The 15,714-nt window shown below is 40.8% G+C and overlaps 1 long non-coding RNA gene across 4 annotated transcripts in view; it reads right to left on the bottom strand.

Annotated features, from left to right (window-relative positions):
* LOC147823331 (uncharacterized) overlaps positions 1-15,714 on the bottom strand; it is a 105,944-nt gene that overhangs the window by 31,148 nt on the left and 59,082 nt on the right. For all 4 annotated transcript variants that reach the window (XR_015444043.1, XR_015444042.1, XR_015444044.1 and 1 more), the window contains exon 3: positions 660-14,341. This is a non-coding gene — a long non-coding RNA (uncharacterized LOC147823331). The remainder of the gene's footprint in view (positions 1-659; positions 14,342-15,714) is intronic.

Here is a 15,714-nt window from a genome sequence, read left to right as displayed (position 1 = left end):
AGGGAGGGATATAGGGGCGGAACCTTCCGCGAGGGTGGGGCTGTCCTAGAGGTGGTGGCGGAAAGCAAGGAAGCAGGGGTTCGGCGAGGCCCTGCCCTACAGGGCTTGGCAGGGTTCGTGGCCGTTTGGGGTTGGTCCGAAGGGACGTCATGTCCGTCGGGGGCGGGATCGTCGTCACTGTCAAAGGACATCAAGTCCTCTTCTTTGTCTGACAAAGAAGTCGTGGTCTCAACGGGCCTGGGCCCCGGCGCCATATTGGCCCGGGAGACTGCGTCAGAATCACTGGCGGGTGTCAGCCCCTTACCATCTCGGAGAGCTACCTCCCCAGCCTGTATAGCCTGCGCCACCAGTGGATCCCTCGCTTTATGAGAAATAATATCATTAATCAAATTCCAATATGAGAACGCCGCAATAGGGACCTTCCCGGGTCCGCAAGTGGCATAATAATCCTGGAGAGCTTCCCCCACCTTTTTCCATCTCTGTTCGTCAATGGTTCCCTCAGCAGGGAACCAGGGACAGAGATCTTTAATATAATCAAAAAATCTTAACAACTGTTTGACTGTAACCTTTACCCCTCGTGCCTGTAATGTCTTCTTGAGACCTTGCACAAACAATTCGTGCTGACTAATGCCCTGTCCCATAATCGCTGCTCAACTTACCGAGGTGCAAAAAGACGGCAGGTCCACGTCAATTGCAAGCCTCTCCCGTGTCGAGTGTGCTCTTTGTTCCTCAATCTTAATCTTAGGGCCCCTGAGCAGCGTCCTTCACTGGATCCCCCGTTCTCTGGCCGCACGTTGGGCGCCACTTGTCCCGGCCCGCGGGTAAGTCAACGGAGACCCTAGAGGGGGAGCGAGGATGAGAGGGGACAGGGGACACGAGAGATGGAGACAAGACAGGTTTCTGATCAAGTCTCGTTTATTGCAGAAGCTGTTACAACATATATACCGTAGGGCTAGAGGGGAGGAGCAAGAGGAGGGTACTGGGGCTACTTCCTTGTTGCCGGGTAGATTTGCAGCAGGCCCAGATATGTCCGTAAAAGGCACTCAAGAGTTCTAGCGGGGGGGCAAGGCCCCCCACAACTAGTTGGAGAAAGAGTATTGGACTAAATTCCACAGCTGTTCATGGTAAAAGCTATCAGGAGACTAGAAGTAGAACAGAACCTTCTCAACAGATCAAAGACATGTACTCCATACTTCCAACAAAAACTCCTTCTATGAATGGAGACGATACAATGCTTTCTCCCTAAAGTGGGGAACAAGGGCATATATGCCTACTCTTCATCTGTCCATTAGACTTTGAAACATAGGTCTAAACCAAAATAGTCTGGCAATAAAATGACACAACTAGGATAGGATTGGCATGGCAGAAGCAAAATCTTTATATGTAGATGAAATGATCATCTAGAGAGAAAATACTAAGAAATCTCTAGGAGCCCCTAGAACTTGTACTTGAATTTAGCAGGATTAGAAAACACAAGGTATATATAAAAATTCAGGTCTGTGTATACTTGCTATAAATGAAGAACTGGATATTGAAATTTAAAAGTTATGTAGGAGTACAAAGGACCCAGAAAAGCCAAAAACAAAAACAAAAACAGTGTTGGAAGACGTTTAGCACCCAATTTTAAGACTTCTTCTAAAGCTACAGTAATCAAGGCAGTGTTGGTGTAAGGAAAGACATATAGATCATTGGAATAAAACAGAGAATCTAGAAATAGAACCACACATATATGGTCCACTGAGTTTTGAAAGATTATTTAACATTAGCATTTTATAGAATATAAACTCGATTCAAGAGCCGTGGAAGCGATAGTGTTTTCAGCAAGCGGCCCTAGAACACCTGGTATCCATATATAAAAAATTAACCTCAACCCTTTTTTTCCATACATGAAAATAACTTGAAGGGATCTATGAACCTAAATAAGAAAGCCTAAAAGTATGAAACTTTAAGAAGAAATTGTAAGGGAAAATATTTATGAACTCAGGGTAGGCAAGAACTACCTAGGATACAAAAAATATGATGTATAAAAGAAAAAATATTGATAAATGAGGTTCCATCAAAATTTAGAAATTTAGATGACATCATTAAAATGAAAAGTAGTCCTTAAACAGACCATATTTATAATGCATATAACCTATGAGCAGAATATATAAAGAATTGCTAAGATTTTCTTATTCTTTCCTCCTAATTCCAGCCAATGGATGCCAGCAAACACGTGTTCCACGCTACTAGGGGTCTGGATAAGAGCAGGAGGAAAGCTCCCAGATCCACCCTGCACTGTTGGGAAACTGACAATGCCAAAGTGTGAGCTTCTGGAATCCTATGCAAGTGTCAGGCTTGTGCTCATCATTTGTTCCCTAATCCTCTCAGGAAGGTCTTAGTATCAATATCAGGAACATGGAGTCTGTGCCTTTTCCCATCTTAGCGACGAAGACAATGAAGTTTAGAAAAGTTAAAAGTACTTGACTCTTGTTTCAATTCATCTGCAGTATCTCCTCACCCTTCTTGCCTGGTCAAAAGCTGCAGAGAAGGAGACTTGATAAGAAGTTCTAGGTACCCTCTCTTTTGTTTGTGACCCAACTTTGGGTCACCTGTCCCACAGTTTACTAAGTTTGGGGACCACCCTCCTAGGCCCTCTCATAATGTTGATCATTTTCCTTCAATGTTTTTGCCTGGGTTTCTCTTGATGGACTGCACCATGAGGGCAGAGAAAGCTGGCTCATATTGTCACTGTGTCGCTGTGTCACTCCTAATGCTGTCCAGCATATGGAATGTTATGAAATCTATGAAATACAGAGCAAACAGATGCAGGAGTGAAAAAATAAATAACATTTAAAAGTAGAAGTTCACCCTGGCTTGTGATTACCTAGAATTTCTTATCAAGTCTCCTCTGTAGCTTTTGAAAACCCTGGTCCCATTCCAGCTGGTCAGGGCTCAAATATCCCTGAGAAAATATTTAGAAAGGAGAATTTCTTTGGATCCTTCTGGCTGTGGCTCAATCAACCAATTTGAAGTCACTGCCAGGCCTCTTGCTGGAAATCTCCTTGACGGACCTGTGTCTTTTGAAGAAAACGTGAGTCCAAAGATGCAGATGAGTCCAAAGCCAGCTTATCTGTTGGAAACTACTTTCAGCCCTCTCACAATTAATTTCATACTAATGAATTCTGAGTGCTTCCTAGAAAGTTGATGAATTTTCTGCAAGCTGTGCTGATCTTAGAGATTGGGATAAAATGACTGGGACTGGAAGGGAGGCCATGCCTCAAAATGCTGATAAACACCCTTACACACGGAGCTTGGTTTTCAAGGTCAGCAAAGGCAATAGCATGGCTTCTCACTCATTTCCCCATGCCAAAAGAGAACAGCATGGCTATGCCCCTGAGTCCTGAGCTGTTCACAGTGACCTAGAAGAGGGACATGCTAAGGAAAGAGGGTCACTTTTATGTATTGGAGGGTGCGGGCTTCTGTAATCTCAAACTTTTCCTGTTCCACTTCAAAGTGGTGTTTTATTTACCACTGTATCGTGGCTGTACCTGTGTGTGGACAAGAGGGCAATGGTCCTAACTAACTGCCTGGGATGTTTATCTTGCTCAACTGGAAGATCACACACAGTCAATTCTAAGTATCCCCAAAGAGCTCGCCAAGGGCATCTCTTAGATTTGGTTGGGATGCAGTGTGTTAATGTTTGTCCTTCCTCGTGACCAGCATCCACTCTGTTGCAGGACTGGGCCAGAGCTGGTTTACTCATTTTATAAACACTTACTGGGCATTACCACATGCCAGGCTCTCTGGTCAGTGTGTTGTTAACAAGTGGAGTCCCTGATTTTGATCCATATGTGCAGATTGACCTCTTGGTCTCAAATCTTTGTGGTTCCTGCAGCAATAAGCAAGAAAAACACCAATGGGGTGGAGGGACTGGTTAGACATCACTGCCCCAAAGCCAGCTCTGATTCCCTGCTTAAGGTCTAATCTCCCTGTCCTAAGGCTCTGCATCACCTTGTACTAGTCAAGAGCTCCACAAAGGTGGGGACCACATCTGTCCTCCTCTGTACTGTGTTCCCAGCACTAGGCACAGTGATAAACACATCCCAGGTGCTCAGTGTACACTTATAGAATGGATGGAGAGTGTACAAAAACTCACAGAGGTGGTGCCATTTGAGATGGGTCTTTACAAATCAGAGGAGTTTTCCAGAGTGAAACAAATACATGTTATTGTACTTATATCCCTTCTACCTGGAAAAGGGACATCCCTGGTGTTTATAAGTAGTTGTAATGGCAGGATAGCACATACTTCTGTGAAGTGCCTTGTCTTAGTGTTTTTGTTGCTGGGACAAAATTTCCAGTACTCAAAACTTAAAAGTGAAGAGGATTATAGGTTCACAGTTTTGGAAGTTTCAGTCCCTGGTTGGCAGGCTCAAATGCAGAAATGGCATGGTTGAAGGGTTTGCTGCAGAGGAAAGCTGCTCACATCATGGTGGTCAGGAAAAAGAGAGAGAAGGGAGGATTCTGGGAAGGAGCTATACCCTTCCAGATCATCCCCATAGTGACTCACATCTTGCAACCAGGCCCTATCTCCTAACAGCAAGTTAGCTATGAATTTATCAGTGAATTAATCCACTGGTGAACATAGCACTTCCATGATCCAATCATCATTTAGATGACACCCTTTATCTAAACCCTAACATGCCTTTTAGTCTCTTCTCTTCCAATATATTTGCAATCTATCTTTCCCACGTACCTGGGAAATCCATCTTGTAAAGGCATGGAGCTTGGTGGGCAGGGAGTCCCACATTGGGGTGGGAGAGTAGGATCTGCTTTTCCTCCATTTCTCTATCCTCTCTGAAAGAAAGATGCCACCTGCCATTCCATGCCTTGTTCTGTGGTGTGAATGTGTCTCTCCAAGTTCATGCATTAGAAATTTGCTCCCTAGTGCAGCAGTATTGGGGGTGGGACCTTTACGAGATATTTAGATTCTGAGAGTGGAGCCCACATGAATCATTTCATGTCAATTATAAAAGACCAGGGGCTATGGATTCAAGGTCTCCCCTGTGTTCCTGTTCTTGTGCTCTTCTGTCCTCCTCTACTACATGATTCAGCAAGAAGGCTCTTGCCAGATATGGCCTCTTTAAAATTGGACTTCTTAACCTCCAGAACTGTAAGAAACACATCTCTGCTATTATAAATTATCCAATCTCAAGTTTTCTATGATAGCAGCACCTAATGGACTAAGATGCTATGAGATGATAAAGAATTAAAATTTGAAAGAAACCTTTGAAAGATTGTCATTCCTTTGGTTAGTATTTCTTATTTTATCGTCCTCTACTTTTTAATCGGGGTTAATATATTGGTGACAAGATATTTACCAGATATAGCCTAAATCAGGAATTTAATTCATAATTCAATCAATTCAACAACTATTTAGTGAGCACTAATGATTTAAGGCCACAGTCTGTGAGCCACTGTACAAAGTACAAGGTGTGTGAGCTGCAGGCCATATCTTCAAGGAGCTAATTTTTTAGTAAATAAATAACACATGTGACATACTCAACTAGAGTGCAATCCAAACGTAAAGGCTTGGCTGTCAGAAATGGTCCCAGGAAGAGGGGGACCTGCAGTGAGGGTTGGAGGGCAGGAGCCATGATGGGGCAGGGAATGCCTGTGGGAGCAAGAAAATGATCTTGGAAAGTGTTACTGTTTATAACTAGATGTCCCCCAAAGCCTCATGTAGTCATAGGTGAGGCTTTTGGGAAGTTAGTGATCATGGGTGTGTGCTACTCAGCACTAGATGGGTTTATAGCTGGGCCTGTTGTTGGAAGGTGAAGCCTGGTGGGAAGAGGTGGGTCACTGTGGGTGTGTCCTGCAAGGGTATATATCCCTCCTCCTCCCTTGATCCCTCTCTGCTTCCTGACTGCCATGCCATGCCCCTCTGCCATGCTGCCCTTGAAGTTGGCCAACTATAGCCTGAAACCTCCACAAACTGTGGGCCTCTTTTAACTTGTTGGTGTTGGATATTTTGTCCCAGCAATGTGAAAAAGTAACTAAGACACAAAGCAAAGCACGCTTGAGGAAGAGACAGTAATAACTACATGCAGGAAAGTGATGGAAGATGAGGTTGGAAAGAGAGTTTGGGGCCTGCTGTGGGAAGTATTGAACACCAGGTCTAAAACTTTCCAGATGTCTTACAGAGGTGACAAAGCAGAAGTGTCAGGATAAGTGTGTAAACTTGTTTTTCTGCTGACCATGAAGCCTGTATTTATCTCATCAGGACATGTATAAACTGCTTAATGGCTTGGAATTAGAGAAAAGTGGCAGCACTTTTAGGAACCTTCCATGTTAACTAGATTTATAATACAAAATTTTTTTCTAAATTTTTAATCCAAAAGGGTCACAGCCAATTGGTCTGAGGAAAAGGAAGATGTGGGTGGTTTTTCTCACCCAGCAGCAGGAGGAATCCTGTATGAAAAAGCTGACGGACAACTATTGCAGAGCTGGCTCTTGGTTAAGTTGGAGAGTTTAAATTTCAGGCTCTCTCTCTCTCTCTCTTTCTCTCTCTCCCTCCCTCTGATAGAAGCTGAGAGAAGGAAAGTACTGGAATTCTATTGCTCTCCATAGAAAGGAGGTTCTCAGATTCCTGGCCATACAAGTTCAGTGTGCCAGTTGAGTGACGTTATGGACATTCTGGGTGAGATTCCTGGGAGGAACTACCTGAACACCTCATTTCTATTTGTAGAACCTTTTCTAATAGAAAGCAAGTTTTAGGTTCTAAGAACATCTCACAAATGAATGCAACCTGTTTGCAAGTTGACGTTGTAATAATAACAATGTTTAGGTTCAAAAAATGTTAAAATAGTGATTGTTGAGATAGTTGTAAATACAAAAGTGAGTGGCATCTGTTTCTCCCAAGGCCACTGTTGCCAGGAGCCCTTGGATAAATCACTTGACATTTCCAGGTCAAGTTTACCCATCTAGATGTGAAAGGGGCGGCACAAGGCTTTGTCCAACTCTGAAAGTCCATGAGCCTATGTAGAATGGAAAGATTTATAGTTGAGCTTCTCTGAACAGAATTTATAAAAGTTCAATGAGTGACTTTTTACACATATATATTGTTATAATCAGAGATAGAATACTGTTTACCATTAAAGCCTGTGCTTTCAAAAACTTAATACTGTTATGAATTGTGTTTTCACAAAGTGACTAGAGTGGCAGTGGATGTTAAGTATCCACTTGTGGATCCTTTATTTTCTATTTCCTTTCTGATGTGCTTCTAGCAAGTTGTTTAAATTTCTAGCATAGCGCCATAGAGATTGTTAAATTTTTGACTTTAGAAAGTATAAGCATGCACTTGCATTTTAGAATTAAAAATATTGATGGGTATACAAATTAATATTATTATTATTATTATTTAAAAGGCTATTTTAAAAGAAATAAATAAATTAGACTTTGTGGCAATATATGTCTAGGAATGACTACCTTGTTTTTCCTGCAGCTTTACCATGTCAAATTGAACTGTTTTATGTTTTTATCAAATTACTTTCCAGCTTCCAAAAGAAATCAACCATGGTGTCGAGAGAGCTTATTTCTGTGCCTTTTTCTTCTATAAACATGATCACCTCACTCTAGGATGGAAAAGGAGGGATGGCATAAATTCACTCTTTTTGTGAGATAGTCCCTCTGTGTGTGTGATAAAGGGTCATCTGGGACTGAGTGCGAGTTCTCTCATGGAAAGGTGACTACGGTGACTATTTTACAGTGAGACCTGGTATGATACATCCAGGGCCAAAGGAAAAGACATCACCAAGGGATACATGTTAGTAAAAGCTGATACATCAGAAGCAGCTTTGGGCAACGTGTGGTGACAATGAGTATGGTTCTAAGGAGTGGGGTTGTTCACAGGCACCACTCTCTGTAGGAAGGTGGGCTGTACAAGCAAGCATGGTGGCCTGTGGCCCTGAACGTAGGTGGGATCTGTCTTTGGGCTCAACAGAGAAGGGATATGCAGAAGCTTAGACGCCTTTCACGTTCCTGTCCTTACCTGACACAGCCACCCTTCTCCCTCTCAAAGCCAAACTTTTGTTTGTGCTGCTCTTTCCATGGGGGCCATTGGCCCCATGTTGCAGATTACTCAGGAAACATTATTTGTTCCATTTCTTAAGTGAGGAAACAGACACGGGAAAGTGAACCGCCATGTTCAAGGATGCACTACATGTATCAGAAGTTGGATTGGAGCCCAGATCTCTTGTCAAATGCAATGCTCTCTGTGTTGTTCATATGATTTCTGAAAGAAATTCTAGAAATATTTCCTGCATGGATTTGCTCCCTTTGTAGTATTAAACTTCTAGCCTGGTGTTAGTATCATCTTTTGTGCTCTGGTGTAGAGCCATTCAGGGACTCTATGAAAACCAAATGTTCTATGACCACAGAGAAACAAGTAGCTACTATAGCAAAGAAGAGGGAGGCTATTCCAACCAGCTCAGTGTGGTGGCTGGACTGTTTGTAAGAGTCTTGCAGACTAAAGGAATCACATTCATCAGTATGTTGGGAAAAGAGGGACAAGGAAGCTAATGTCTGCAGAGTACCTATAATTTGTCCCACGTGATGCTCCCTCAAGCTCTGCAGAGTGTGGAACAGAGCCTCTCTGGGAAGATATTCTCCCTTCCAACCCCCTGGCAGCTGTGGCCTAAGCCTGATGACTGGATGGCTCCCTATGGGACACTGACTTGGACAGGAAATCGCACCAGATATAGGAGAGCCCAGGATGACTCAGCAGCTGCTGAGTGCCCAGGGGACAGGTCTGGTGTCGGAAGCAGAATGTTCTTCACCTGATTCTTGAAATTTGCAAGCCTGGACCTTCTGTCTACTCCATTGATCCAGATAGGCTCCTTTCAGTAGACCCCTTTCTGCTCTCTGAAAATGAATTTTATTGTTGGTAACTAAAAATCCAATAGATACAGCCAGTAATGTGCAGAATCAGGAACACAACAGGGCCTCTCAGATCCCATGGCAGAAACCCATAATTTATCCTTCTGTCCTCACAATAGTGGCCAGAATCAGAGTAACTGTAAAATCTTGTCCCGTTTAATCCTTCATAGGAATTTGTTTTATAAGGAGATCAATAATCAAATAGCTACATATAGCTAGCTATCTCTGTCACCCTCTATATGTTTAAATTGATTGATCAGCAAATTGTCATGAAAGACACTGGCTAATTTGTATGTTGCTGGTGCTTCTAGAGGAGGACAGCAAAACTAACATGACTGTAAGTTCAAGAAGCAATGGGTGGTGTCTTAGTCCATCTCTGCTGCTGCAACAAAATAGCACAGACTAAGTCACTTATAAACAATAGACATATCTCACAGTTTTGGAGTCTAGGAAGTCCAGAACCAAGGCAGAAATATTCAGTGTTTGATGAGAACTTCTTACTGCGTCCTCACATGGCAGAAGGCAGCAGAGTAAACAAGGACCTTAGCAGTTCCCTCCAGCCTTGCTATGAGACTCACCTTCATCCATGATGGTGAATGAACCCCTTATAATCATTTCTGTAAAGGTTCCATCTCTTAAATACAACCACCGTGGGGATTAAGTTTCAGCACATGCATTTGGGGCACATTCAGACCACGGCAAGTAGGTGATAGAAATGAAGTATTGGTTAAGAATACAGATTTGGGAGTCAGCGAGATTTGATATCAATCCAAGGACTACCATTTAATACTCCTTTAATGTGCCTTGTTACCTTGAATGAGTTATCCTTCAACCTCATCTGTAGGATGGAGATAATAATCTCTATTTCACAAGGATGCTAAACACTATATGGTTAGTGCTTAGTAAATGGGACTTATAACTTTTACTTTAGGGCATTATCTAATTTAGTTCTAATGATAATGTTCATAGGTGGGTCTTCTATTGTTTGTCTTTTCTCTTTTCTCTCTCTTCCTTCTCTCTTTTTCTCTCTTCCTGTCTTCTTTTTCTTCTCTCTCTTTTATGGTACTGGGGATTGAATTTAGGGCCTCCTACATGCTGGGAAAGCATTCTTCTACTGAGCTACATTCCCAGCCCTGCTTGAATAAGTTTAGAAACAGAGGAAGTGAGCTGCTTCCAGCACCCAGGAGGAGGCTTCTGGGCCGCCATACCATCACCGCCCCCAGTGCAGAGGAGGTGAGCCATGTGGGTGCCAACAGCAACCACCCCCTGTTGAAATGAGAAGACATGTAAACAAGCCTCAAAACCAGACTTCCAGATCACCTACAGCAAGCCCAAAGGGAAACGAGATGGAACACTCTGATACTCAACCACCTGGACTCCCTGAACTGGCAACAAAAGAGGATCTGGAAAAACTGAAATCAGAAATAATTTCTCAGATAACAGCAGAGATTGTGCCCATAGTGCAAGACATGATTAATAAATCTAGAGAGGACACAGATAAAAAAATAGAGGAGCTGAGGAACATGACGGAATCCCAACATAAGAAACAAATGGAATCCATAAAACAGATGTAATCAAATTTCCAGGAGATTAAAAACTCCATAGAAAGTCTACTCAGCAGAATGAGCCAATGTGAGGACAGAATCTCAGATATAGAAGATAAGATTGCAATTAGTGACCAGGGAAAGAAAGATTTCTTTAAAATTGTAAGGGACTCCAAGAAATCAATCCAGCAGCTGCTAGACGATGCAAAGAAGAATAACATAAGACTGATGGGAGTCAATGAAGAAACAGGAGAGAGTGCAGATGACATAAAACAAACTGTTCATAGAAGTGACGGCAGAAAACTTCCCAAGCAGGGGAATAGAACTTGACATACAGATAAATGAGGCATATAGGACTCCGACTAGCCTTGATAAAAAAAAAAAAATCTACACATAGGCATATAATTGTTAAGATTCCAGAAACCCAATAGAAGAACAAAGTTCTACAAGCAGTTAGAGAAAAGAAACACATCACACACAAAGGAAAGCCCATCAGAACCACAGCAGACTTCTCAATGCAAACCCTCAAGGCAAGAAGAGCTTAGAGTGACACATTCCAAGCCCTAAAGGAAAACAGCCTCCAACCCAGATTGATGTACCCTGCAAAACTATCGTTCAAAATGGATGGAGAAATAAGATACTTTCATGACAAAGAGCACCTTAGGAACTTCATGAATACCAAACCAGCACTCCAAAAAATTTTAGACAATATCCTACGAAAAGACAACGAGGATCACAACCCCAGGAAGCACAGCAGAATGAATCTGTTGGGCGAGACAAGAAATTAAATACGAAGGGGGAGACTCCAACAAACAGAAAAAGTCACGACAATGATAAATCAGTATGTACCTGTTATAACCATCAATGTTAATGGTCTCAATTCACCAATCAAAAGAAATAGACTGGCAGAATGGGCCAAGAAGCAAGATCCAACAATATGCTGCATACAAGTAACACATTTAATTTAAAAAAGAAACTCATAGACTGAAAGTTAAAGGGTGGAAAACAATACCCCATGTGACAGGATTCTGAAAAAAAGCAGGAGTAGCTATCCTCTTTGCAGATCAAGCAGATTTCAAATCAAAATCTGAAACACTTCTGGTCCCAAGAATTTCAGATAACGGATAGTCAACTTATATGTACAAATCTATTGTGAACATGTGTTTTCATTCCTCTCAAGTAAAAACTTAAGAACAGAACTGTTGGTTCTTAACAGTAATACAAGAAATTTCTATATTGTTTTCCAAAATGGTTTTATCATTTTACATTCACATTAGCAGTATTAGACAGTTCTAACTGGTTCACACCTAAGCTGACATTTGTTCTTTTAAAACTTTTAACTTCATCTCCCTAATGAGTATATAATATGATCTTGTTATTGTACTGGTCAGTATTTTTTGTTTCTAGTGTTGCACACCTTTCTTTGTGCTGTACTGGCTATTTACCATCATATTGTGTCTACTTTTTAATTGGGTTGTCTATTAATGAGCTGTAAGAGTTCTTTATATATTCTGGTCTTAGGTTATATGTTTTATAAATATGGTCTGTTTAAGGACTACTTTTCATTTTCTTAACGATGTCATTTAAAGTTATAAATTTTGATAGATTCTCATTTATCAATTTCTTTTATACATCGTTTTTTGTATCCTAGGAAATTCTTGCCTACCCTAAATTCATAAACATTTTCCCTTATAATTTCTTCTTAAAGTTTTATATTTTACTCTTTCATATTTAGGTTGATAGATCCTTTCAAGTTATCTTTATGTGTGGAAATAAAGGGTTGAGGTTAATTTTTTACATACAGATACTAGGTGTTCTAGTACCATTTGCTGAAAACACTATCTTTTCCTCTGCTCTTGAATTGAGTTCATGTTCTATAAAATGTTAATGTTAAATAATCTTTCAAAACTCAGTGGACCATATATGTGTGGTTTTATTTCTAGATTCTCTGTTTTATTCCACTGATCTATATGTCTTTCCTTATGCCAACCCTGCTTTGATTACTGTAGCTTTAGAGGAAGTGTCAAAATTAGGTAATGAATGTCTTCCAACACTGTTTTTTTTTCTTTTTACTTTTCTAGGTCCTTTGTACTCCTATATAACTTTTAAATTTCAGTATACCATTCTTCATTTATAGCAAGTATACACAGACCTGAATTTTTATATAGACCTTGTGTTTTCTAATCCTGCTAAATTGAAATACAAATTCTAGAGATTTCCTAGTATTTTCTCTGTAGATGATCATTTCATCTACATATAAAGATTTTATTTCTACCTTGTCAATCTTATGCTAATTTTTTTCTTTTTATTGCCAGACTATTTTGGTTTGAGCCTATGTTTCAAAGTTTAATGGACAGATGAAGAGCAGACATATCTGCCCTTGTCCCCCACTTTAGGGAGAAAGCATTGTATCTTCTCCATTCATAGAAAGCATTTTTCCTGGAAGTATGGAGTACATGGCTTGTCTGTTGAGAAGGTTCTGTTGTACTTCTAGTCTCCTGATAGCTTTTACCATGAACAGCTGTAGAATTTAGTCCAGTACTTTTTCTGCAACTACTGACAGGAACATATGGCTTTTTCCTTTCCTCTGTTAAAATGATGACTTATGGGGGTGGATCTTCAATGCTGAACCAACACTGCCATCCCTATAATAAATCCACTTTCTGCCTACTGCCAGATCTGGCTTCTAATAGTTTGTTTTGTTAAACAAATTTTTATCTATGTTCATACTGTTTTCTTCTATTATCTTTATCCAGTTTTAGGATTAGCACAATGTTGAGTTCCTAAAATGAGGGGAGAAGTGTTCCTTCTTTTTTCTGCTTTAAATATTTGATATAATTTATCAGTTAAAATGTATATGACCCTGTTGTTGTCATATAGGTAGGTTTTTAAGCTAGGAATATACTTTCTTTAATAGGTGCTATTCAAATTTGATATTTCCTCCAGAGTTAGTTTCATTAATTTGTCTTCCAAGGTACTTCTTAGAAGTTGTCAAATTTATTTCAAAAAAGATATTTATAATATGCTTTCTATATCCTTTTAAATTCCATAAAATCTGTGGTAATGTCCTCTAAATTTTGATATTGTAATTTTAAAAATCTATAATTGATATTGTGCAATAGGAAGAAAAGGTCTAAAGGAGTAGGGGAAGTGGGAGGGGTAGCAGAAAGGAAAGAAGGGAAAAGAAAAAATATGAGAAAAGGAAAAAAATGGTCTTTGCAAATAGGGAAGGGTGGAGGGGGTAAAGGGAGGGCAGGGCAAAGGGATAAAAGTAAGAACCAAGATACTCATGTAAAGGTAGAAGATCCCAATGATGTATGTAACTGTATTTTATACCTAAAATGTACCAATAAAGTTAATGGAAAAAAGATAAGTTTAGAGAGGTTACAAATTGGCTTACTCCCTTACCACCCCCTAAAGGGCAACAGGAAAGGAAAGAAGGACTAATGAGAAAAGGCAGAAACCGAACAGGTCTGTATAGAAGTTCTGCTAGTGCCTTACATGTCATCTTGCCTGTCTGTTTTCAGGTACATGGTTGATCTGTTAGTCAACAGTTAATTTAACCTGTTCATTTTACTAGCCAAAATGCTCAAGAAATCTAGATTAAAAAGAGGCTAATTTAAATCAGGGCACTAGGCATTTTTACTAAACTGTGATACAATTCCCCTGTGTTGAGTTAGTCATGTTGCCCATGGGGTCTTGATATTCATGTGTGTGTCCTACCAGGGCAAAGATCACAGCTCTGAGGATTCAGTCCGACATCCTTGCCACAGGATGCTGTCCTCATGTAGTGGGAACCAAGATGTGTTCAGCAGGCCCATCCACAAGCATTCTCTTCACTAGAAAATTGATGTCAGCTTTGGAGGAAGCAACTGAATCATCTAAAAAATAAGCCAATGAACACATTCATTAATCAACACTTAAGAACAATCCACACTGTGTCCAGTCACATGGGAATGCCATACACGGAAAGTCTTTGCTGGCAAATAACAGGTACTAAGAGAATGCTAATTTCCTTTCTCTCTTTCTTACACAAATTCTTTCCATGTCTTGCAAAACAGTTTCATCTGAATGAGCTTATATAAGTCTCATAATGGTCTTGAGAGGTGTGTTATTTTTAGTCTGTTTTAGAGAGGTGGGAATCTGGAGTCTGGAAAGGATTTGGCTAGGTTTGTGCTATCTGGAAGTGGAGGAGCAGGTCCCAGACTCCAGTCTTCAGAGCCCAGTCTTCTGGTCATCCATCCTCTTCCATGGGTTACCTGCCTGTGCCTGAAGCTGGCTTGGACCCAGGAGCCCTGCCTTGACCATGACTCCTAGGTAGGAAGGGTTTCCTTTTAGCATCCTGTCTGAGACAGAACCATTGTTTTCTGACCCTAATTAGCCATCCATTCATACCCCAAGTCCAGAGCATGAATAGCCATATTCAGGTTTCCAATTTTCTTTGGAACCAAACCAGCCACAGGGTTCCTAGGCAGCCTGTCAAAGATGATGTGGAAAGTGGAACTATTTCTCGCAGGGCACTGTGGAGGGCCCTCAAGTACCCAAGGGTCCCCCAAACCTCCCATCTGGAAACAAGGAGGCAGAGTCCCATTGTTAATGCAACGCCACCATCCCTGTTCTTTGTTTTGTGTTTTTTTTTTGTTGTTCATTTAATGAGACAAAACTGAGTTTATTGTTTACACTGGCAGGGGATGCAGCAACTTCATATGAACCTCTACAGTATTTCAGAAAGGTAAGTGTTAAAATATTTTTCTTTTAGACTTTAAAGTCTAATTTAATGCAGGTCATTCACTATGGTGCTTTATTAGGAACATGCTGTTTTTTAAAAACTTGTTAATTACTGCCTTCAGAGGAAAAGCTAGCCAGGTATAGTGGTGCATAGCTGTAATCCCTGCTACTTGGGAGGCTGAAACAGGAGGACCATAAGTTTGAAGCCAGCCTGAGCAATTTAGTGAAATAGTCTCAAAATAACTAAATAACTAACTAAATAAATAAACAAATAAATAAATAAATGAAAATGTAGCTTGGTGCTCCCTGGGTTCAATCCCCAGTAAAACACACACACACAAACACACACACACACACACACACCACACACACACACACACACACGAGAAGGCTCAGTGGACCCTCTTCTGGCTATTTGGCAACATAACTAGTCCAGAGAAGTCCAGCTGTAGAACACATGGACTGGGACCCCAGTGACTTGCCTGTGGTCAATTGTGGCCACTTTTTGTTGTTTTGTGACAGGGTA

Source organism: Heterocephalus glaber, unplaced genomic scaffold (genome assembly GCF_053883595.1).
Source record: "Heterocephalus glaber isolate CG9 unplaced genomic scaffold, H.glaber_assembly_v1.0 deba00001593, whole genome shotgun sequence".
Lineage (NCBI taxonomy): Eukaryota > Metazoa > Chordata > Mammalia > Rodentia > Bathyergidae > Heterocephalus > Heterocephalus glaber.
The sequence above is the reverse complement of the archived record's forward strand: the minus strand, read 5'-3'. Positions and strand labels throughout refer to the sequence as shown.